The 27,287-nt window shown below is 38.7% G+C and overlaps 1 pseudogene; it reads left to right on the top strand.

Moving 5' to 3' along the window:
* The first annotated feature begins 254 nt into the window (after positions 1-254).
* Positions 255-27,263, top strand: LOC121425115 (annotated as a pseudogene).
* Positions 27,264-27,287: the final 24 nt, after the last annotated feature.

Genomic DNA, 27,287 nt, shown 5'->3' with positions numbered 1-27,287 from the left:
GGCCGCAGAGCTCCCCGGCGGAGGCCGCGGTAGCTGCATCATGCACGCATGACCGTTCCGTAGGGATGCATACGCGCTAGTACGCTGGCGATCCGTTCCAAGGACCCCCGTTTTCACAAACATTTGTCTTTCCGAGGACCCTCCTTTTTACAATAAGCCCGCTCCAAGGCCCCCGTTTTTTGTCTCGCCCGTGGCACACCCCCACCACTTTTTTGATCGAGTACCCCCCCCCGGGGGAGGAACTTTTTCTTATGTCTACAGGTAGATATGAGTACCTCTAAGTACCCCTAAGTACCCTAATTAAGTACCGGTCGACTGCTCCGGATTTTTTTTAAGGGGAAACCGTTCTGCATGATTTGGTCTTAGTCTGCAACTGGAACAAGATACTGTTTTTTTGCCTAGATAAATAATCACCACTTTCTTGGTTCTGTGTGATTTGACCACTTTCCATTTACACGATATACTACGAACTAATTTTGTTGATGCACACCACTATCATGGATTATGATAAGTTTCTTACTCGAAGGGCTCTACTCTCCCAGCCATCACCTATCAGATCATTTCGTGAGTAATAATAATTTTAATCACTTTTCCCCGTATTTGGCATGCAAATTCGATTTGAAAAATTAACATCGTTTGGTGTCAAGGGTGAATTTATAATTTATCTTGGCCGGCTTTAAGGGCGCCATGACAGTTGGTCATAATTATCCAACTTCAATGCGGCGGCCATGGGGGGGGGGCTTTAGAAATAGAATGCGAAATTCCCTTAGCATTGTATAGCTAAAGAGAATCATCATCTCATTTGAGGGGGAATGTTGATTTGCATGAATGTGATTACGCAACGTGTTATTGTTGCTATGTCAGGTGGAAGGCAGTTTTCTGGTTAGCTTTTAGTCGCGATCATCACGCCATACAGAATAGTAACAAATTTTCTTCCCCCAGACTTCTTTAATTACGGAGATTTATAAAAAAAAACATAAAAACGTACAAATGGCGGAAAGGGTTATTTAACAAAATTAAGTATGAAAATATAACCCCAGCCGGAACCTCAGGCATGGGCGGAAATCCCAGGGGGGTCGTGTCCCCCCCCCTACTCAAAATAGTAGGGGGGACAAAATGTCAAATGTCCCCCCTACTATTTTGGGTCTTTGGTGATGCTAAGAAATATATCACTGAAAATGGGAATAAAACGTGCGTTTTGGGACGAAATGACCATTTTTTTTTGCTTGTCAAATATATTTTCGTCTAAATGACCTTAAATTTTGTTTTAGGTAATACCCTTTTTTTTTGCTTGTCAAATTTTCCAGACCCTTGTCCCCCCTACCTTTTGGGAGAGATTTCCGCCCCTGACCTCAGGTAATGTGACTTGAGTTCATGTTTCAGGTGTGCATTTCCATCGCTGCAGATACACATACATTTACCATATGACAAATCAGCACCCAAATTGTTCTCTGAATGCTCCTATTAGATGCATTCTTTTAAATTTCATAAACCTTTCACACATTATCATGATCCGGTCCAGTTATAACGAATCCATTTTGTTATTTTGAAGAAGGGGATCGAAGGGGTTTCATTATTTTCATTATTTTCATTATGGCTTCTTATTTGAAGCTCTAAAGTTTCAGTTCTAAAGTTATAGAACATCTGAACCGTATACTTAATCCGATTTTAAAATGCAGCGGAGTCAGACCACTTATCATTTGCATGGTTTAAACTGATCACGAAGTCAGGTAAATGCGCTGTTCTGTCGGAGGATAGAGCTTAGTCTGCAGGCACAGACCCTCATTGGAACTTTGATCAACAAGTGAGCCTCCACGCGAAGACTAGCACATACAAAACTTGCTGTTCCAATAGAGCCTTCAGTACACAAGGCATGAGTAGGCTGCACATTCAGACCCTTATTTCGAGTGAAGGGTTTGCCCAGCAGACTAGATAGAGCTTGACATTGAGGTCACTTTGCGACTCCTGCAAATGTTGATTTGACAAACTAAATTTTTGTTTTCAAGACTTGACTTTTATTTGCAATCTATTTCTTTGACACTTCTGGTTGTACTCGTATAGGCACTATACTATCCTGATACTGGTCAAATGGTAATGATTATCATGCAGTGATCATCATTACCTTTCGACCAGTTTTTAATTGTCTGTTCGAATCAAATTAATGAGTATTTCTTTCCTATAGGAATCCATGATAATGATCAGGGGCGTAAATCCATGACGTCATACTATTCAAATGAGGGGGGGGGGGGTAAACAATAGTTCATCCCACCTGAACAATATTGCCCGTATTCTGAAGTTGGGTTTAACTTAAACTCAGGTTTAAAGTTGTGGTTTAAGTATGGACAGCCTGTTGTTGCATAAATCACTAATGGTAGAGATATCATATTTCAGCTCATTTGGCTCTCAAATCATTCATAATTGTCTAGGAAGTATATATAGGTAAGCAAGTGAGTAGTGGTATACTGCAATATCTAATAGTGCTTGACTGTGTAGGAGCTGAGTATAAATAATTTATCGGCTGGATGCTTAACTTAAGCTGGTCGTACAGACTGTTTCACCCGAAGGATCATCACCGACTGGTAGTATGAAGAACACAATTTTTTGAGACAGGATAAAGTATATACAGAGCATGTGCATTGGGGTATAATGTTGGGTTGTCAGAGCATGTAAATATGAATGGGGTTACTGAAGGGGTACATGTGCTTTGTTTATCACACAAGGGGCCCGTTACATAAAACTTTTTACCTGAGAAAACTCAGGTTGTTTTTACCGGAGTTTTTGCCCTGTGTTAAAGTCAATGGCAGAAATCAGACTAACCTTAGTTTTCAGTTTTTACCAGAGTTTTCTCAGGTAAAAAGTTTTATGCAACGGCCCCAAGGGGTACTTAGGGGTCATTACTGCATGGTTACAAGTGAGGTGGGGGGGGGGGGGTAGGGCTATCCATATCCAGCAAGGAGGAACTTTTTCTTATGTCTACAGGTAGATATGAGTTCAGTTCGAGAGTTCAAATTGTTGTTTTTCTTTGCAGTGATGATGAAAAATTTCTCCCATAGGCAGAGGTTGCAGCGTTTTGTGAGTGGAAAGTATGGTTGTGCATGGCGTACGATCCTCCAGGTTATCTTGTGGGGTGTGCCCTCATCTTTCAGCTTCAAAATATGCTTGCTGAGCTCGGTGCTGTGCCTCTTCTCTTTATCCTTAAATGATGCTTTGTGAGATGCATGTCTGGTTTTGAACGTGGTGGAAGTCAGTCCGATGTAGGATTTTTTGTCGTGGGGGGTGGTAACTTTGGCTTCGTAGATCACGTTTTTTGTTGTGCATTTTCCTGGTAGAGGGCAGTCTTCTGTTTTCCGGCAGTTGCACTTTTCGGTTTCTCGGCTTTTTTCTGTATTCGATACTTTGTTGTTGTGTGCCTTTATGGATTTGCCTATGTTATCCCTGTTATCCATGCAGCTGTAGCTTATTTTTAGGGTGTTTCTGTTGCAGATTTTATGGAGTTCATGTTCCTTGGGGAAGTGTTGGTCCACAAGTGCCAGAAATCTTTTCCCGATGTTTGTGTTGATATTTTGGCTATATGGCGGGTTGAACCAGGTTATCGTTCTTTTCCTTTGCCGTTGGTGTGGCCTTGGATCCGTGTTGTTCTTGGGGTTGTCGGTGAGGGCAGCATCGTGGCCGGCTTCAGTAACCCCATCCCGGGGGGGGGGCCACTTCCATTCACGAGTGGATACCATGCGCGACCATGGGGTCTCGAAAAGCACCCTAAACACGTAATTTCAATATTCTGAAAATGCACCCCTTAACAAGTATTGGCGTGTGAAACCCTACCCTTAACAAGTATTGGAAACAAAACGATACTCCTGGCAAATATTCCCTGAAAGGAACCCCTAAACAAGTACAGGAATGTTTTATTGTTACGGGTCCTTTGGTTGTCGGCTTTACCTTATTTGGTTTAGTACGACCCCACCTTCTACACCTCGCGCAAATAGGACTCTAAACACGTAGTGTTGGGGCAAAAAGGACATCCTTTATAAAACATTTTAATTTTGTTTTATCATACCCGCAAATTCGACCCTAAACACGTAATTTTACTAGCGAAATAGATACCCTTTTTTCATTATTTTTGTGTTTTTGACACCCTTTTCACGTTACGTACGTAACGTGCCCTATCGTGAAAAGGACATCCTTTTTACGTCTTTTTTTGGTCGCGCATGGTATCCACTCGTCAATGTAAGTGGCCCCCCCGGGAACCCCATTCATATTTACATGCTCTGACAACCCAATTGGGACCTTTCGCAATCATCACGGACGCTAGTATTAGGGTCCCCTAACACAAAAGTTAACGCTTAATCACACACTTGATTTTTAAGATTGATTGTGCATTACAGTCAATAGAATCAAACGTAGAAAACTGCTCTACGATCAATGCTAAGCTTTGTGTGACAGGGGGGTTACAGGCCCTACAAATCTGCTTTTCGTGTGCAAAATCCCTTTCCGCGATACCCGTACCGCATACATGCATGTATATTACGACTGATGGCTGGAGATATTCAAAATGCAGGACCTAAAATAGATTTATGACATGGATAAGAAAGTGGTTTTTCAAACAAATCGAGAACATATTGAGTGAGGAAAAACTTACTGAATGAAGGCTTAAATATAGATCATTACAGTCCATCGAATCGATATTACATTTAATGTGGATTATTGGTGGATCACTGGCAATTGATTTCATGGATAAGATCAACCTCTCCAGCCGAACATTTCGCATGCGTTGATATGTACACATCATATGCGATACCTTTGAACTCGTTTCCTTTTGTTTCTTTTGTTTACTCCTTATACACAAACGATATGCCTCTCGCACACGATGTGAGGGGCATTATGTTTTACATTCCCCAGAAATGGGGATTAGATTCAAATTCCGGGGGGGCCACTTCCATTGATGAGTGGATACCAGGCACGACCATGGGGTTTCGAAAAGTACCCTAAACATGCTAAACAAGGGAAGCAATTCTTTTCCAGATTATGAAAATGCATCTCTTAACAAGTATTTGGCTTGTGAAACCCTACAAGTATTGGATATATATCCCTTTTTCAGCATTTTAAACATCGTTTTGACACCCATATAACGTTACATAGGCCTATATACGTAACGTACCTGCCCACTCTGTCCCCTTTTACGGGTGGTCGCTACTGGTATCCACTAATCAATGGAAGTGGGCCCCCCGGGCGGCCTCTCGAGCTCTAGGAGGAGTCAAATGTGGCTTTGGAAAGTCGTCCTCAATCGGATAAATCGCTGTTACCATAGTAGCAACCAGAATTTTGCACACGAAACGCATATTGAATGTTTCCGTCGTAGATGCGAAACGAACAAAAAATCTCATGTCACACAATTTGCATTGCAGGACTGAGTTTTACGACCATGATGACGGGCCCAAAAAGTCCCTTCCAAAGTCAACTACCGTTGTAAATAAGCGTCCGCGTCCTCAAACGAAAGGTCGGGAATATCATACCCTAATGCACATGCTCTGTATATACTTTATTCTGTCTCTAAAAATTGTGTTCTTCATACTACCAGTCGGTGATGATCCTTCGGGTGAAACAGTCTTTACGACCAGCTCAAGTTAAGCGTCCAACCGATAAATTATTTAGGAAGTATATATAGATTATTGTCTTCACCATCTCGTCAGGCAGCATATGTCATCTACTTTGAACAATTGGCTGAGTCTGATTTTTCACTTTTATGTCATTGGTAACATCACAAGGAACAACTTCCAACTTGGTGACAAATTTCTAATGGTCTTCTTGACCATGTGAGGGGTCAAAATGTGGTCAATAGGGGTCAACTTTTTGAATTGCCCCAATTGTATTGAGTCATACACCAAATTGTTTATCTGGTTATACTGAACAAAAAAGTGTACACAACTACATACTCTTGACCTTCCATTAAAAAGTTATGACCGGAAATGTCAAGAGGTCAACGAACTTTCGTTACATTGTATATTATATGGCAAATTACACTGAAGGTGATAAAAAGTTAATATTTTCGTGTGTTTTTTTCTTTTTTGTATGTGTGTACTTTTTTTTTTTTTTTCATAATATTTTCATCTTTAGAGGTCGTTATCCAGAAGATATTAAGGGTCAAGACAAGGTCAGGGAAAGGTCAAAAGGTCAACAAACTTTCATTGGTATCCAAAATACACTAAAAGCGGTTTGAATCTTAGAAGTAGGTTCTTCATTTTGAAAAGTCTCTAAGAAGACATTATCCATTAGATAAAAAGGGGGTTAAATCTGCTCATTTAGGAACAACATAGATGAACAGTGATAGACGTCGAATAGTTTAGTGCGGTATTATGGTTTATTGCAGGAATACCTTGAAACGACTTGACAAAACTTATAAAAATCGTATCATCTTCATGATGTTATAAGTGCAACCAGCTCTTTCCGAGTTTCTTGATTAAGGAATTCAATTCAAGTTCTTTTCATTTCCAATTTACTGGTCTTTGATATGTAAAGAAACATTTCGTCCATTTGCTTTGTACAGAATATTTTAATCAACAGAAAATATTGTAATGTCCTGGGGTGTATGTGTAATACTATGCTAATAAACACATCGATTGATCAGTGCTCCCAACTCCAAAGAAAGATGCCTAACATCTTATTTGATGTAACTTACGAATAAGATAATGAGGTTAGGATTGAGGGTGATATGATAAGTTCGGGCTCCAATTATTGTTCCTTGATTAATTGGAACGAGTGACGGTTATATTATTTCTAACAAAGAGGCAACATTTTGCAGGCATGCACATTGTAGTCGTTAGTCATGTCCATTATGCTGATGTGATATATTCTGACCATCACTCGATTTCTGGAGCCAAAAAGGACTGCACAATATTTCTGATTGTGCTGTCATTAACACGGCTTTAAGCCTACTATTTTATCAAGTGTTTATCAAGGTTTTTTTCCAGAGCATACAACGAGAATTTAAACTTAATACCTGTTCTCACGATAGTGATATGTAAAGATGCTGATTGTTCTTTTGTCGTGTTTTTTCCTACTTGATGAACTACCTGGATGTCGCCAGAAAGAATAATCACATATTTCATTGAAGTAAACCACGGCCATGCCGCAGCAGGCGGGGGTGGCAGCTGCCCCCAGAAATTGTGAAAACTTACATTTTTCTTTACTGAAAGATACATAATAATTGACCAAAAGTATGCACGAAATCTATAAATTTCTTTTTACAATTATGCAAAAACTGCCCCGATGATTAGCTCAGAACAGCACAGCACCAAAAATGTGTAGTCCTTCTTGACTCCAGAGATCGAAATATTCAGAATATATCACATCAGCATAATTGACATATACACGACTACAATACGCATGCCTGCATGATGTTGCCTCTTCAAAAGAAATAATATAACCGTCACACATTTGAATTAATTAAGGAGCAATTGGAGCCCAAGTTATCATATTATCCTCAATCCAAACCTAATAATCATATTTTCTTAAGTTAATCCAAATGAAATGTTATGCATCTTTCTTAGGAGCTGGGGCACTGGTCAATCGATATTATTTTGTTAACATAGTATTACACTTATACCCTACTACAATACAATAATTTCTGTTGATCGAAATATTCTGACAAAGCAATGAAGGAAATGTTTCTTTACATATCAAAGACCAGTAAATTGAAAATGAATTGAACTCAAATAAAATTCCTTAAAGAGAGACTCGGAAAGAGCTGGTTGCACTTATTACATCATGAAGATGATAAGATTTTAAGGGCATAAGGGTTTGTCAAGTTGTTTCAAGGTATTCCTGCAATACCATGATACCACACTAAATGCATTCGACGTCTATCTCTGTTAATCTATTTTGTTCCTAAATAAGCCCCTTAATATATTTAATGTCTTAGATACAGACTTCTCAAAATAAAGAACCCACAAAAAATTAGACTTCTAGGATTCTAGTCGCTTTTAGTGTATTTTAGCTACATGTTGACCTTTTTTACCTTTCCCCTACCTTTTCTTGACCCTAATATCTTCTGGATAAGGACCTCTGAATGTGAACTTATTAAAATCGAAAATAAAAAACAGTACAAACATGCACAAAAAGGAAGAACAAACCCCCCGGAAAATAGCTTTCTTAACACCTTCAGTGTAATTTGCCATATACAATGTTACATTGTTACAGAAACGAAAGTTTGTTGACCTTTTGCTATTTCCGGTCATAACTTTTTAACGGGAGGTCAAGAGTATATGATTGTGTACACTTTTTTGTTCAGTATAACCAGACAAACAATTTGATGTATAACTCGACACAATCGGGGCAATTCCAAAAGTTGACCCCTATTGACCACATTTTGACCCCTTACATGGTCAAGATGACCATTAGAAATTTGTCACCAAGTTGAAAGTTGTTCCTTGTGATGTCACAAATCACATAAAAGTGTCGAAGTAGCCGGTAAATCATGACATATGCTGCCTGACTAATCGATGAATCAGGAAAGAGCACAGCAAACATAAGAAACGTACAACTTAATAAATTGATACTTTTGGCTTCCCATACTTAAACCACAACTTTAAACCTGAGTTTAAGTTAAACCTGACTTCAGAATACGGGCCTAAAGGTTCGATTTATACTCAAGTGAACGAGATATTCTTTTAATCTGTTTGTAATGGATGAACTGCAACATAGAATCCAATTTTTATACATGTATATTTACATGGATGATGTTTGGCAAGCTTTCAGATTTGTTTAAATTAATATGTGCAGACAATTAAATCGTTCGTATTGAAGGGAGCATTGGAAAAAATAAATGATGTGAAGAAATAATAATGTTTTTAAGTAGATATCAGTTTTGTCACTGAAAAGAACATTATTGTGATCACCATCCCCCCTCCCCTATACTGCTTGGACCAATTTCACCACCAATGTCACTGCCAATTGTCCTCTGTCTTGACTTTTCAGATAGGCTGGCTCTGGGAAGTCCTCTTCCTGTCATTGACATGGCACTTGGAATGCCAAACGATGACCGGACGTACCTTGTAGGGGCGAAGTTCAATCTCAGGTTCGTAAACGGTAGAATATTGGACGATCAGAGATAGAACGGGCAAGCGCGGTCATAGAAAATAGATGGAGCAGGGATGGACCATAGGGGGGGGGGGGGAGATGAGACTGATTTCCGAGAAGAGGATTAGGGGTGTGGTATGTGGCATTTAAAGCCGAATGTGATAATAGACTACAGATTACCTGCTTATGGAAGCTTAAAAGTGCCACCGAGATGTAGAGATAATTATCTCGGGAAGTCGACATCTTGATAGCAAAAGTTAAGATGACGAGATCCTGGATCTCATCATGTCAACATCTTTTAGAAGAGATGATGAGATGACAAGATCCCGGATCTCATCATGTCAACATCTTTTAGAAGAGATGTTGAGATGACAAGATCCTGGATCTCATCATGTTGACATCTTTTAGAAGAGATGATGAGATGACAAGATCTTGGATCTCATCATGTTGACATCTTTTGGAAGAGATGATGAGATGACAAGATCCCGGATCTCATCATGTTGACATCTTGTAGAAGAGATGATGAGATGACAAGATCCTGGATCTCATCATGTTGACATCTTGTAGAAGAGATGATGAGATGACAAGATCCTGGATCTCATCATGTTGACATCTTTTAGAAGAGATGATGAGATGACAAGATCCCGGATCTCATCATGTCAACATCTTTTAGAAGAGATGTTGAGATGACAAGATCCCAGATCTCATCATGTTGACATCTTTTAGAAGAGATGATGAGATGACAAGATCCTGGATCTCATCATGTTGACATCTTTTGGAAGAGATGATGAGATGACAAGATCCCGGATCTCATCATGTTGACATCTTGTAGAAGAGATGATGAGATGACAAGATCCTGGATCTCATCATGTTGACATCTTGTAGAAGAGATGATGAGATGACAAGATCCTGGATCTCATCACGTTGACATCTTTTAGAAGAGATGATGAGATGACAAGATCCCGGATCTCATCATGTTGACATCTTGTAGAAGAGATGATGAGATGACAAGATCCCGGATCTCATCATGTTGACATCTTTTAGAAGAGATGATGAGATGACAAGATCCCGGATCTCATCATGTTGACATCTTTTAGAAGAGATGATGAGATGACAAGATCCTGGATCTCATCATGTTGACATCTTTTGGAAGAGATGATGAGATGACAAGATCCCGGATCTCATCATGTTGACATCTTGTAGAAGAGATGATGAGATGACAAGATCCTGGATCTCATCATGTTGACATCTTGTAGAAGAGATGATGAGATGACAAGATCCTGGATCTCATCATGTTGACATCTTTTAGAAGAGATGATGAGATGACAAGATCCCGGATCTCATCATGTCAACATCTTTAGAAGAGATGTTGAGATGACAAGATCCCGGATCTCATCATGTTGACATCTTGTAGAAGAGATGATGAGATGACAAGGGCCTGGATCTCATCATGTTGACATCTTTTGGAAAAGATGATGAGATGACAAGATCCCGGATCTCATCATGTTGACATCTTTTAGAAGAGATGATGAGATGACAAGATCCCGGATCTCATCATGTCGACATCTTTAGAAGAGATGATGAGATGACAAGATCCCGGATCTCATCATGTTGACATCTTTTAGAAGAGATGATGAGATGACAAGATCCCGGATCTCGTCATGACGACATCTTTTAGAAGAGATGATGAGATGACAAGATCCCGGATCTCGTCATGTCGACATCTTTTAGATGAGATAATCTGACAAGATGCTTGCACCTGCACGCATTAACACCGACAGGAATTTGGTTGATATTCGATTTTCGATATTCAAACTGTGAAGTTGGTTCGATATTCAAACGCGTGTGAATTTGGTTAATTTTCGATATTAAAAATTAGGGGCTTTCAAAGCTAAATAGGGGGTTTAACAGGTGCAGCACATCTCGGGCAACCATAAATACACTGGCTTGCCCTATTACGAGGACATTTAGGGGACAAGGTCAGTGAATAAAAGGGCATGAAATTTTTAATTTTTGATTTTTTTTTCGAGGGACCCCTAGAGATATCCCGACGGCTTAGCCAGGGTAACCACGTATCTGAACTTGTAGAACTCGACTCGGGCAACCAGATAAACACTACCTTGACCCGGTGCATGCACATTTAGGGGGCTCAAATTAACAAAATTAAAGGGAATAAAGGGCTATTTAGAGCATTTTTAACTAAAAAAAAGTATTTTTTCAAGAGGCCGGCCCCAGGGATATCCCGACGGCCTAGCCATGGTAGCCACGTATCCTAACTTGTAGAATTCGACTCGGGCAACCAGATAAACACTAGCTTGACTAGCTTGACCGGTGCATGCACATTAAGGGGGCAACTCGGTAAAGCATCTCATGAGCAGATCTTAATCTATTATACTCAGTCCTCATTCCTCCGCCAATAAAATATTCCGAAAGCTGAGTGACACATGTATTTTTCTTTTATTTGCACAAAATATGTTTAGTGGTTGCCCATTCTTTGTTTTTAGAATCAGTCTAATCATTACACATACTCTTCATTGTAATCAGTTTACAAAATTAAAAAAAAATGAGAATTGGTTGGGTCGAATGAATATATTTAACCTTTTGTTGTAGATCGTCATATCTTGGAGAAAAGATGTCGACGTATATCGATAGAAAACGTATTGTCAAAATATAAAATATGAGTATAAAGCTCCTCTAATCTTTGAATGATTGTCATGAGACATTTTCTTTTGCATGTATCTTTCAATTCAATTAACCAGCAAGGAGTAATACCCCTCCAATAAAACTTTCATGAACGAAAATGTCTCTTTTAGACAATATCGCGTGACTAATTTCAAAGCTCTTGATTGATTGATCGACTAAATTTCCAAAGCGACTATCACATAATTAGAATTTAATTTCAAAATCATTTTAAAAGGCCAAAATTTTCTAGCTCGCTTCGCTCGCTTGCGACTTTTTCAAATTATTCCACATTTGCTATGTTGTCGTGCCTTAGCATATTTCGTTTATTATCCGCAACTGCGTTGAACTTAATATAATTGTGGTGTATGTACCCGCGATATGATAAAAAAAATTGGCCATCTGCAATATTTAAAAATATCACGAGGTTCCGGGGGCTCCGCCCCAGACCAGTGGCGCCACCGAATGGGGAGGCCCCAGTGAGTCCCCCCCCCGAAATTTGAAGAAAAAAGTGTGTTGTAAACGTCATAATTCTCCAAAAATGTTTTTTGTTCTTTAAATTTTATTTTTTTCCTCCATTCAAAATGTTGCTCGCGCTACACGCTCGCAGTTATTAATGATTGAGATAAGTAAATTATCTGTTCACATGGGGCTTAAAAATCATACGTTATTAGAGTTTTCATTATTCGTTTTAGCGAGATACATATCCTGCGTATTCATAATTTTCATAAATGAAATATTTTCAGCTAATTAGATAGCCATTCAGTTCATGATTAGTATTACAAAAAGTGCTTAGAACGTCCAGGTATCATCCCGGATATTAAAAATTTTCAGCTCGCGCTTCGCGCTTGCATTATTTATTTGGTGAGATATCATCTTTATGACCCGATCAATGCAAACAGCTAATCCTTAACAGGTCCCTTTTCAATTCAGTATAGGGACTACATTTTCGAGCTCCTCACTCGATTTTTAAAAAATTGTGTGTCACCATCCCCGGCCCCAAAATGTTTGTTTTTCCTCCTCCTAGGTTAAAAAACTTGGTGCCATCATTGCCCCGGACCCGATCCGCATAGCACTCCCCCCTCCAAAAAAAAAATATGATGTCATTTTCTGCATACCATGTCAAAATCAATCTCAAAGTTAAAGGTGATTTTTTTGTCTCGCTCACTTCGCTCGCCTGAGATTTATTATGAAGCAAATTTTTGCTGCGTGCGCCATGGTGTGTCCTCTCTTTTTTGTCCTTATCACGCATTGAGCTTCGCCCTTATGCTCGGGGCATGATTATAAAATATCCTGTTCATACAATGATACGATCAACCCATCAGTTCTCCCTTTCCTTTCTCTCCCTTCCCCCCCTTTCTTTCCTATTTCCCCCTTTCGCTTCTTTCTCTTTTTTCTATCTTTCCTTGTTTTTTTACTGTACCCATTGGCGGTACCAAGGGATGGGGAAAAAGTCAGGACCGTGGTTCCCCATGCTTGAAATAGCCCTATATTCCTTTAATTTTGTTAATTTGAGCCCCCAAAATTTGCATGCGTCAGATGAAGCTAGTGCAAATCTGGTTGCCCGGGTCAAGATCTACAAGTTAGGATACCTGGTTGTCCCGGCTATAGGCCGTTTGGATATCTTGGGGGGCCACTTAAAAAAATCACTTTATTAATATAAAAAATGCTTGATATAGCCCAATATTCCTTTATTTTAGTTAATTTTAGCCCTCAAAATGCGCATGCACCTGATCAAGCTAGTGTTTATCTGGTTGCACGGGTCACGTTCAACAAGTTAGGATGCCTGTTTGCCCCGGCTAGGCCGTTGGATATCTCTGGGGGCCCCTTGAAAAAAATATACTTTTTTAAATTAAAAAAGGTGCTCTAAATAACCCTTTATTCCCTTTAATTTTGTTAATTTGAGCCCCCTAAATGTGCATGCGCCGGGTAAAGCTAGTGTTTATCTGGTTGCCCGAGTCGAGTTCTACAAGTCAAGATACGTGGTTACCCTGGCTAAGCCGTCGGGATATCCCTAGGGGTCCCTCGAAAAAAAAATTAAAAATCTCATGCACTTTTCTTCACTGACCTTGTCCCCTAAATGTCCTCGTACTAGGGCAAGCCAGTGTATTTATGGTTGCCCGAGATGTGCTGCACCTGTTAAACTCCCCTATTTAGCTTTGAAAGCCCCTAATTTTGAATTTCGAAAATCAACCAAATTCACACGCGTTTGAATATCGACCCAACTTCACAGTTTGAATATCGAAAATCGAATATCAACCAACTTCCTGTCGGTGTTAATGCGTGCAGGTGCAAGCATCTTGTCAGATCATATCATCTAAAAGATGTCGACATGACGAGATCATAGATCTTGTCATCTCATCATCTCTTCTAAAAGATGTCGTCATGACGAGAGCCGGGATCTTGTCATCTCATCATCTCTTCTACAAGATGTCAACATGATGAGATCCGGGATCTTGTCATCTCATCATCTCTTCTACAAGATGTCAACATGATGAGATCCAGGATCTTGTCATCTCATCATCTCTTCTACAAGATGTCAACATGATGAGATCCGGGATCTTGTCATCTCATCATCTCTTCCAAAAGATGTCAACATGATGAGATCCAGGCCCTTGTCATCTCATCATCTCTTCTACAAGATGTCAACATGATGAGATCCGGGATCTTGTCATCTCAACATCTCTTCTAAAAGATGTTGACATGATGAGATCCAGGATCTTGTCATCTCATCATCTCTTCTACAAGATGTCAACATGATGAGATCCGGGATCTTGTCATCTCATCATCTCTTCCAAAAGATGTCAACATGATGAGATCCAGGATCTTGTCATCTCATCATCTCTTCTTAAAGATGTCAACATGATGAGATCCGGGATCTTGTCATCTCAACATCTCTTCTAAAAGATGTTGACATGATGAGATCCGGGATCTTGTCATCTCATCATCTCTTCTAAAAGATGTCGACATGATGAGATCCAAGATCTCGTCATCTTATCTTTTGCTATCAAGATGTCGACTTCCCGAGATAATTATCTCGTGGTTACCCTGGCTAAGCCGTCGGGATATCTCTAGGGGTCCCTCGAAAAAAAATCAAAAATTAAAAATTTCATGCCCTTTTATTCACTGACCTTGTCCCCTAAATGTCCTCGTAATAGGGCAAGCCAGTGTATTTATGGTTGCCCGAGATGTGCTGCACCTGTTAAACCCCCTATTTAGCTTTGAAAGCCCCTAATTTTTAATATCGAAAATTAACCAAATTCACACGCGTTTGAATATCGAACCAACTTCACAGTTTGAATATCGAAAATCGAATATCAACCAAATTCCTGTCGGTGTTAATGCGTGCAGGTGCAAGCATCTTGTCAGATTATCTCATCTAAAAGATGTCGACATGACGAGATCCGGGATCTTGTCATCTCATCATCTCTTCTAAAAGATGTCGTCATGACGAGATCCGGGATCTTGTCATCTCATCATCTCTTCTAAAGATGTCGACATGATGAGATCCGGGATCTTGTCATCTCATCATCTCTTCTAAAAGATGTCAACATGATGAGATCCGGGATCTTGTCATCTCATCATCTTTTCCAAAAGATGTCAACATGATGAGATCCAGGCCCTTGTCATCTCATCATCTCTTCTACAAGATGTCAACATGATGAGATCCGGGATCTTGTCATCTCAACATCTCTTCTAAAGATGTTGACATGATGAGATCCGGGATCTTGTCATCTCATCATCTCTTCTAAAAGATGTCAACATGATGAGATCCAGGATCTTGTCATCTCATCATCTCTTCTACAAGATGTCAACATGATGAGATCCAGGATCTTGTCATCTCATCATCTCTTCTACAAGATGTCAACATGATGAGATCCGGGATCTTGTCATCTCATCATCTCTTCCAAAAGATGTCAACATGATGAGATCCAGGCCCTTGTCATCTCATCATCTCTTCTACAAGATGTCAACATGATGAGATCCGGGATCTTGTCATCTCAACATCTCTTCTAAAAGATGTTGACATGATGAGATCCAGGATCTTGTCATCTCATCATCTCTTCTACAAGATGTCAACATGATGAGATCCGGGATCTTGTCATCTCATCATCTCTTCCAAAAGATGTCAACATGATGAGATCCAGGATCTTGTCATCTCATCATCTCTTCTTAAAGATGTCAACATGATGAGATCCGGGATCTTGTCATCTCAACATCTCTTCTAAAAGATGTTGACATGATGAGATCCAGGATCTTGTCATCTCATCATCTCTTCTAAAAGATGTCGACATGATGAGATCCAAGATCTCGTCATCTTATCTTTTGCTATCAAGATGTCGACTTCCCGAGATAATTATCTCAACATCTCGGTGGCGCTTTTAAGCTTCCATACCTGCTCGGTATTATGGGTCTTCATCATTCTGTTAGCACCATTGTAAAACTTTATATAGCTGTGTATATATATCTAATTATATGTTCAATGCGCCCATGCTTATAGGCCCATGCTTTTTAGCACTGAGATGTCTACGAACATGTACATTATGGTGTATTGGCAAGAACAATTATTTTGTTGGGCCAGACGTATTTTACGGAAACGTTTTATTATAGCTTGGTTTGTTAACATTATACAGTGCGTATCAAAAAAAAGTTTACACTTTGAAAAAGCTCTGGGAATTAAAATATATTCAACATGTGGGTCATTTTTCTACATATACCCTTCGGTTTGGGTCTCATCTATCCAATGAAAATAAAAAAATTGACAGAATGTTACACTTGAGTGAGCACTGTTCATTTTTGTAAAGCTCGCAGAAATCTGCGCAGATTTGCTCGTTTTCACGCTGTGCCAAGGGGAAAAGGCGAAGTCAAACTTACTTTGCGAAACATTTCTCGTACATTTCCCTTTCACATTGAGTCAGTTGAAAAAAACGTATACATGCAAACATGTTGTGACAATTTGCCAACAAAATTATAAATTTAACATGTACTTAGCACAACCTTCACCCCTTTTGTGCCAGGTGGATCTGAGGACATAACTTAATCTAAACAAAAGCTTATATCAGACATCTCCAGCAGTTTTTCACTAAGTTTTTAGCACTTAAAGTGGGTTTATATTTCATTCATCATTTAATACTTGTTTCTCCACTTTTTCCAAGCTTGACAATGATTAACAAAATTAAAATCAAGCACAAGCCATTTCATGAAAATCACAGATCAGTGTAAAGCAAATATCATCACGATGGCTTCAGTGTGTGGGGGAGTGGGGTGGAGCGCAATGGCTCTATTCGAAGTGTTTTGGGCAAGGAAACAAGTTAAAAAGGGTAAAAGATATCTTCAAATCACTTTTATTAGCTAAATTCTATGTGTTCTTCATGATTAAGGTCTACTTTTATTTGCAAAACTATTTCAGAGTTCTGCGCAAATCATTTTTCACTAACTTTGCAAAAGTAAGTGGTGCTCACTCAAGAGGAAAATACTTTTTGACAGTTATATCGTCATTTGCTTTAATGGACCTGTATCAATGTTAAAATGTGGAAAAAATTTCAGAATACTACAAATGAATAATTTGACAGGACTTTTTCTAAGTGTAAACTTTTTTTTGATACGCACTATAGTATATGAATGTCATCAAATCGAAATTACATGGCCATTTCTTGTACAAATTTTGGAAGTCTTTCTTTTTTACATCCGATTTGACATTTTTTTTACTTTATTGAGCTCACTTTGTAGACTTATCATGTAAGAGTAGGAAAAACATCGGGAAAATTGGGGGAATGGAAAATGTGTTCCCCTATAACAACTCAAAATGTAGTCGCACGGTGAAGGAATGTTTACAGGAACTAAATAGGAACAAAAAGGAAACATCAAGCTTTCACCTTTTCAGTGTTAGGTGATACGAACGGGCTCACGTGGTGTCATGTCACATGAACAGATGTACGTTCGGCATTAAAGGGATATTCCAGATTGAAAATAATATGATTTGAACAGATAAACATAATACTGATGATTTCATCGAAATCGGACAAGGAATTACAGTTCAAATAATTGCATTAATCCGGTGAAATGGTTCTATGCATGCCCTCATGATTTATGCGATGAGCAAGCTGATGTCATATCCCTATGTATTCTTTTGCATCTTAAATTGTATTTATTAAAATTTTTTCAGTCAAGAATTGAATAAAAATGGATTGATAACTTATCAAATATTTAATGTGTAAGATAATCATTGGGTGGTTTCCAGTCCGGTGTTGGCCTTGGTGTTGGTGTGGAAGTTTGGATTGCTTGCCCTTGCTCCAAAACTTATTCTTAGCTTGTAAAACTGATCCAGATCACATTATTGACATCTCAACAACTAGTGAGTGACTTTTTAGGGACCATCTTCATTTTATGTTGGGCGTTGTAATCGTGTAAAAATGGACCTAACACCAACACCAAAAGGTCAATACTGAACTTGAAATCGCCACTGCTGCAGCTTATTCTTGGCTGTTACAAGGAAAACATCATCATATACACGTGTATGAATACGAAATAACAGAAAGTGGGGACATATGTCATGATATCAGCCCAACTGTTGCTATTCATGAAGTTGTGCAAAATTATTTTTTTTTCACAAAATATTCAATATTCAATAATTATTTTGGATCAGGTTTTGTTAAAAATTTCCATCATGTTTCTTGGTGAATTTTACTCTATTTATTTTAGATATAAATGTTAGATATAATAAATGACCGATTTAGGTCTGGAGAGGGTTACCACATGCATAACGCCACAAGCAGCCATGTTAGAAGAAATAATAATTATACTTGCTTATACATGCGCTAGTTTGTCAGAAGTCTCTAAGCTGTTACGCGCGCTGCGTTTCAAGGAATAAATCACTATCAGGTACCCATTTACCTCACCTGGGTTGAGTGCAGCACATTGTGGATCAATTTCTTGCTGAAGGAAATTATGCCATGGTTGGGATTCGAACCCACGACCATCTGTTTCATAGTCCAGAGACTGATCCACTGGGCTACAAAGCTCCACGCTCCAAATAACAACGATGTCAATGGGAATCTTGTATATTGGACCCATGAAAACAACTGATTGATGCACAGGTTTTATTGTTCGCTCTCCAACATCGTGAAAATGGCTGCTTGATGGAACTATCTTTGCTATATCCATATCACACATATCTTTTTGATTATATGTTTTTTTTTTCATTTCAGAGATGGTACTACGATAGAATTGAGTGAGGAAGATATGAAAGTAGCTCAACAATACAATCTTTGTGATGGGTAAACCTTTTTTTTCATATCTTAACATTGTATTGGTTATATTCAAACCATATTCGATATCCTACAACTTTTGTTAGCTTTTCTTATACATGTATAAAAGTTTGAGAAATAGCACGGTGTTTATGCCATCGTAAACAACGCATTTTTTTTAAATCTACGCGGACCGTTTTATCGTACGTCAAATGAATGAAAGAAATATTATTTGTACGTGTTTAAATCATCATGATTTCAAAGTTAATCAATGGAACGTGGTCTCCCAACATTTTCATGGCAGGATCGTCCCTCTGCGTGAATGGGTGACAGAACTGACAATGAAGATGCACAATCCTCCAACCTATGGCGATGAGAACAAGGAGAAAGCATTGAGGGTTATCGTGAATGCTGGAGGGATCCATGGCATCAGTGGGGTAATAGAAGGAGAAAGGATGGAGACTGGAGAAATGAGGAGAGAGAGAGAGATAAGATAAGGAGAAATTATGGTAAAGAGGTGAGCTGGCACCCGGGAGGGAGGGGGTAGAGGAGAGAGAGAGGGAAGTAGAGAAGGAGAAAGGTTCTATAGAAAGATAATGGAGATGGAGAGCGGAAAATGTCGAGAAAGGGAGCTGGAGGGATCCGAGAGAGGTGGGGGTGTATAAATAAACTTATTTGGAAATATAGAAACTGATATTGGTATTGATGATGAGAGTTTATAGTGGTCATGGTGGCCTTCGTGGAAATGCAAAATAGCGATGATTATTCATCATATTGTAGAATATTTGTCGTTACCATCGACAGTTGGATGATGTTCGCTGAAATACTAGTAGATTTTATAATGAATCTTTGAATATATTTTTCTCACTCTGTCATTTCCTTCATTATTTAGGCTGTATCCACCTTTGTGAATCCTGGTGATAAAGTTATTGTCACTGACTACTTCTATGCTGCATTCACTGGAATGGTAAGATAAGAGAAATCTCATCCCCGATTCATGTATTCGAACCTCTATCACCGACGACATGATGTCATTGCAGTGATTTGCAATTAAGCTTATGGGTACATGGAAAAGTTAATATGGAAATGGTCATATCTGGCCGATGAAGATTGAATTTATGTTAACTTTTCTCCTTATATTGTCACTAAGTTTTGTGAATAACCTTTCACCACCAAAATGCATGATCTACTGAAGCTTCTAAGTGCCAGGCAGATTGCGAGATAATAAGACGAAAGGGCGGGTTAAATGACGAGAAGACATGTTATTGGAACCTGGCAGGTCGGCTTGTTCGGAAATGTTGACAAAATGACAAATTGCTGAAACTTGGTATTATTGACTTGTTTGTAATCATGGTAATAGTAGGAAGACAATTTGACGAGTTGTTGGGATTCAGCAAGTCGACTGGTTCGGAAATGTAAATAAGATGACGAGTTGTTGAATCTTGGTAAGTGGACTTGTTTGGGAGAAAAAAAGATGATGAGTTGTTCCATTTTGGTACACGGCATCTTGTCTACAGTTCCAAAGAAGTTGATTTGCCAAGTTTCAATAATTTTACATCTCGTCTTCTTGTCGCAAACAAGTCCACTTACCAAGATTCAACAGCTCGTCATCCTATTTTCATTTCCGAACAAGTCGACTTGGTGAATTCCAACAACTCGTCAGATTGTCTCCTTATCACAAACAAGTCGACTTATCAAGTTTCAACAACTCGTTACCCTGTCTTCCTTTCCGGACAAGTCGTCATGGCAAGTTTCAATAACTCGACATTTTTTTTTGTCCCAAACAAGTCGAATAAGCCGTCGCCTCCTCGTCATTTAACCCGTCTTTGTGTCTTCTTTTAAGATTCCGTATCTATTTGATTCTGGAATGATAGAACTTTCTTTTGAGGTGGCGAAGTAGAGTAAACACTATTCACACACGTGGCGGATCCGGGGGGGGGGGGCGTGCTGCCCGTGCCCCTCCCCTCCTGGGAGTCATATTCAATATCTTTAATGTAAATATGTCGTTCATACACGAGTGTCCCCCCTCCCTTAATAGTAACAGCAAATATTTTCAATGGGAATATGTCGTTCATACACAGGTGAGGACTTTGTAAAACTTTCCTTGCCTTGGGAAAATGTGCCCCCCCCCCTTTTTTGGAAAAAAATCCTGGATACGCCCCCGACCCACTCTCCCCTTTTTGTCCAGGACAGTATAGTGGTGTACTAACATGGGCTAGCAGAAAGTGACGTCTGTATACTTTAAGTGGCGATCGGGTACACATTCCTTGCTTCCCCACTGCCGGAAAATTCTAAGGGATACCATAATCATATAACGCGACGTGAAGGGGTTATCGTATGTGACAAAATTCACGTCTTCGTACTTTTATCATTTTTCCCCCGTTCAAATATTGATTATATGAAGTTACGACGATATGAGGCAGAACCTATATCCTTAAGAACCGAAGAAGATGGACCAAACATCGATCAGCTTGAAGAGATACTCTCAAAGTATGATAGATCGGATGAACAGAAATGGTAAGATAAAACCCCTCACCCCTCTCTCCAACATAGCCCATTTTACTCTAAACCTGAAATATAAAGACAGCTCTGAGAAATAATAACATTTTCAAAATGTTAGATTATAACCCACTCTTAAACAGTCTATACTCAAAGTTAAATACTTTGTCAGAGGGACTCTTAATACAATTTCTGTATTTAAAAAAATCCTTGTCATTTTGTTTCAAATTTAAAGGAAATTCTTATCGTTTGACAAGAATGTACATTTCTTTAAATATAGATTTCATTGATTACCCCGTCTGACATTTTATAACTACAAAATTTAGTTAATTGTTGTTGTTTTTCAAAATATTTTGAATCAACTAAATCGCCAAGTCTGTTGACGAGTCTTCCCCGTGTGGAACGCTATTAGCTTAGTTTATTTCTGTATCCTATATCATTTATTGATGTAACCATTGTACGTCTAATCGGTCAAACTTACGAATCGTGGAACTTATTAATCACCTCGTCTGATTTTGTTGGCGGGAAATAGTTAGTTTGTTTGTTTAATGTTATTTATTCACAATTTAAAAGAAAATGATAGTTAAATGCAATCACCATAATTCATCGAGGCGATGAGTAAAAGAAAATAAAAGATTACCAAAGTTATTTAAAGCAAAAAGTCGTCTTTGGGCAGAGTCGCAATATCAGACGAGCTCACGAAGTTTCTCTTTGTACTTTATAATTTTTTTTAATTGTTATCAGTTATTCATGTAATTACTTTAATGATATTATGATTTACAGGAGTGAAAGACCTAAAGTGATGTACACAGTACCAAACGGCAACAATCCATCCGGAGAAACGACAACTTTAGAAAAACGAAAAAGGATATACGCCCTTGCACAGAAGTATGATTTCATTATCATTGAAGATGACTCCTACTACTTCTTACAGTTCAAAAAGGTACTGAATTCTTAAAATTTGTCAGTGCGTTATTCATGGGGAGGGGTAGCTGCTATGTACTTAGTACGAATCGTAACTGTCGGCAACATCCGGGTGAGCTTTTCATGAAAGGAGTTCTCAGACGTTTTATCCAACAGTAACCATAGTAACGTTGTCGTCACAGCCAATTAGAAGCAAGGACACTTGACAAAGTTGATCAAGTTGTCTGACAAAAATCTTGATGAAGAACTTTGAAAATCTAGATAATATAGGGTATTTATATTGCGCACATATCCACCTTGTTAGGTGCTCAAGGCGCTCCTATATTACCCGGCTAAGCTAGGCGTTCAGAGCGCAAACAGCTTCTTAAAGGGGAATGAAACCCTTGGAACAAGTAGGCTTATGTAGAAACATAAAATCAAAGAATAAGAATAAAGAAAGTTTGAGAAAAATTGGAACAATAATGAGAAAGTTATGAGCATTTGAATATTTCAATCACTAATGCCATGGAGATCCTCCTATTGGCAATGCGACAAGGATGTATGATGTCACTGATGAACAACTTTCTCTTTGGTGGACTATAAAAGCCCTTAAAATGTCTCTATTTGCTTTTTCTTATGATGATACAAACTCTTTATCCATGATGTATTCTTAAAAAATATGTACTACATGCCCTCATGTAGAAAGAACACATGATCTATGGATAGATGTGATAAAAGAGGCAATTCAAATGAAATATATACTAAAGTAATGGGGAGAGTTGTTCATCAGTGACATCACACATCTTTGTCGCATTGCCAATTTGCTATCTCCAGAGCATTAGCGATCGCAATATTCAAATGCTCATAACTTTCTCATTATTTGTCCGATTTTTCTCAAACTTTCGTTGATCTGTTTCTTTGACTTTTCTGTTTTCACACAAGCTATCTTGTTCCAATGGTTTCATTCTCCTTTAAGGAATTACTTCCTACCGGTATGATGTACCTCACCTGGGTTGAGTGCAGCACATTGTGGATCAGTTTCTTGCTGAAGAAAATTACGCCATGGCTGGGATTCGAACCCACGACCCTCTGGGCCACAATGCTCCACGGTAACGCACTATAGGTTTTATGCATTTGTAACCGGGGACCGGAGGGGGGGGGGGGGCAAAATCGGAATTTGAAGTTGTTTTCTGATTAAAAGGAAAGTCGAAAAGAAAATGGTGAAAGTTAGAGTATATTGCAAGTATATTGATTTTTTTTAACACAAAGTGTAAAAAATATTATATGTTTTTAAAATGGAATGTTAAACCTTATCTGCTGAATATTAACTTTCTTGTTTTTTTTTAGGAGCGACTTCCATCTTACTTATCTTTAGACGTTGACGGGAGAGTCATTCGGTGTGATAGCTTCTCGAAGGTGCTGGGTGCCGGGTAAGTCTATAGATAAAAGCCGCAGCTATATAGTTGTGGGTGGTTATTCTTTTAAATATTGACAGGATTCAACAGTGTTTTCCGACAAAAAAAGAACTAGGCATGTTTATTATGAGAGATCTAAAAGTCGAAAATGGCATGCATACACGTATATTTCCCTTGACTTATATTACAAAAATCATTTCAAAACCGCTTTTGCTTGATTAAAAAATTGCTGGTATATCGTACACTCTAAATTACAGGGATTTAAAATAAGTCCACATGGACTGTAGTTAGGGACCAATCAAAGTCCGGATTTAGTTTGAATCCATAAGATTCATTTTTAAATCTCAAAAGTTTTAAATTTAAGTCTTTAGGACTAAAACTAAATCCAGAAATCGACTGGTCCCTAACTAAAGTCCAGTTGGACTTATTTTAAATCCCTGTAATTTAGAGTGTATGCCCTGGGATAATAGCCTAATTAATATATTCAATTATTGTAAAATAGTTATTCACCATATATCCTAAAATTAATTAATTGTAATGTATTGATTATAGGTTCCGAATAGGCTGGGTGTCTGGACCTAATGCGTTAGTAACACGAATGTTCTACGACCTACAGTATACTGTTCAGCATGCTAGCATATTTGCGCAGGTATGTAAGCCTATAGATTTGACAATTTGTTCACTGTGGTAAGTCTGCAATTTATAAACATTTTTTTTATAGAAATATTAGTATTTTGACCAATTCGTCACCCGGCGTTCTCAACACAGTCTTTTCCGGGGGGGGGGGGGGGTGCGAATCCTAAGATTTTGCTCCAATTGTAACTATACGGTATCACCAAAATAGTGAATATTCATTACCCACACCGAAATAATTCCATGACGATGATCTTCATAACTTTATAATACATAAATTCTCTATTTGTTGCCCCCAAAAGGATACCATTTTTTTAACCCCCTTCCTTTCAAATCTCAAACACCATGACATAGGTGGTGGTCAATAGACTTGTAAGGCGATGGGGTATAGAAGAGTTCGTACGTCGAGCCGATGATTTGAGAGACTTCTATCAACGTCGACGGGATATCGTGGCCCAGGCTGCTCAAAAACATCTCACAGGTAAAAAAAAAATCAGTAATAAGGGATGCGGGATTGGGTGGAAATTAGGAGGAACAGGGCTCCATAGGGAGTAACAGGTGGGAACGGACCCTCCACACCCATCGACCTTCGAGCCCCCCCTCCCCCTTAGGGGGAACAGATCAGTGTTACTATTATGGTAATTTTACCATTGACTAATATGGTCAACAATCAATTAACATAAAAAAATTCCATGGAAAGGGGTGGTTTTAGTATCAAGAGATAGAGAGCAAGAGAAGATAATACAAACATATTTAAACCCTCTCCCTTTTCACCCAGGACTTGCTACATGGAGTGTGCCACAATCTGGTATGTTTTTATGGATCAAATTAATTGGACTTGAAGGAAACTCTGAAAGTTTCATCTATTCCTTCGCCGTAAAGAACCAGTTTATGATGGTACCAGGTGGGCCTTTCACCCCTGGAAGATTACCAATCGTGTCCCTATCTACGAGCATCCTTCTCAAAAGTCTCAGAAACTGACCTCGAAGAGGTAAGGTACAATAATAATAATAATAATAATGATATCCGCATATTTACCCAGGGTAGCCACTTCAGTTCCGAAAACTGTTCTCCCAGCGGGCCCTGCTATTATTACCCCGGCTTTAGCACGGCTACCTTGATCGGGCGCTCGAGCATTTGAGGAATCTCTTCATACCGGGTACCCATTCACCTCACCTGGGTCGAGTGCAGAACAATGTGGATAAATTTCTTGCTAAAGGAAATTGCGCCATGGCTGGGATTCGAACCCACGACCCTCTGTTTCAAAGTCCGAAGACAAATCCACTGGGCCACACCGCTTCAATATAAGTGGTTGCTGCAATCACCAGTCTAATTGATTATTAATTTGGTGATTTTCATGTATTATAGAAACGGGCAATCACGGGCGGGCAATGCACTATCAATGCCCATGTTCGCATATTGTGGGAAGTTCGGGACAAATTAGTTTATATTTAGTTTTGAAAATTTTGAAGTCAGATTTCGTTGTCCATCTAGCTAATTATTATTTTTTGACATGTCTTTCTTTCTTTTCCAGGGTCTGAAAAGATTGGCAACTGCACTGAAAGAGGCAAAGACCAAACAATCAACATCAGACAGTGATTGAGAAATGACATGTACCACGAACACTAGCTATATACCTAATCATTCGGACGGACAAAGTGATAGAAGAGCACCATCTATTTCACATTCTGTCTGTCATCTTGACCGTCACCATTTTATTTCTTTCCAGCATAATGTATGTGTACTGCATGATGTTGGCCACTAAAATTAAGGAAAACAGGGAAGGGGGGGGGGGGTGAGTTTAGTGACTCATGTCTCTCGACCATGCCATGAATATATTTTCTCACACCTAATTTGGTCATGATATATTTGACCATCGATCATAAATAAGTAAGGCAAAAAAATAAAATATTTGATGCGGCCTGTACCTAGAAATTGTTTCTATAAAATCAGGCGAGGTTGGTGTAGGCCTATAGGTGTACATGATTTGATTATATTTTCATTTACTCTCAGTCTCTATGTATTAAATCTTTTGAAGTAATAATCCAGTATTGTTATTCTATTTACATTATCTTTATTTAGTTATTCATTTATGATGTGTTGAATGCTGCAGTAAGTAATTCATCATGATTTTATTGATACGACTGTTTTTTTTTAAACTTCTCATTATACCCCCCCCCCTTTGTGGTTCTTCGATTCTATGCCGCATCGCACAGGATCTTTATTTTCTGATTACTCCATTGTTTTTACTCTTATAAAACCTTTTTTCATACTTATAATCCTTGCAATATTCTTACGGGTTTTTTTTATTTTTATATAGGGATTTATGCTATAATATCTTTTAATCGCATGCTGGGTTATGTTTACACTAAAATGTATTACAAATCAAGTAAGTTTTATTTTTAATTCTACGTTTATTAATATTGGACAACGGGGGCAGGAGACTTTTTCTATCGTGGCCTGTATTTTGAGATTTTTAAAGCTGAATAGAATCGTATACTGTAACTTTCTCAAACCAAAATAAGATCCACTTGTTTATGAAATTTGTCAGAGTATATGGGGGTTTGCAGACTAATCGTCATGGGTTAACTTGTCGTTGCAAGAACCCATTGCTTTTTATTGAGTAACCAATCAGGGAAGAAGTGGATGAAAATATAGTTTACCCGCCCCCTCCACATATTGGCGAAAGCTGGACCCGCCCCTGTTTCCGACCGGGTACATACTGTCGTCCTGTTTGTTAACATGATTGCGACATTTACGATCCATGTACACCAATGAGTTTAAACAAATATAGAGTGAGCAAAGTTCAACCTTATGCAGCTGGTATCTAGTTGCTTTC

Source organism: Lytechinus variegatus, chromosome 12 (assembly GCF_018143015.1).
Source record: "Lytechinus variegatus isolate NC3 chromosome 12, Lvar_3.0, whole genome shotgun sequence".
Taxonomy (NCBI): domain Eukaryota; kingdom Metazoa; phylum Echinodermata; class Echinoidea; order Temnopleuroida; family Toxopneustidae; genus Lytechinus; species Lytechinus variegatus.
This window is presented reverse-complemented; position numbering and strand designations above follow the sequence as displayed.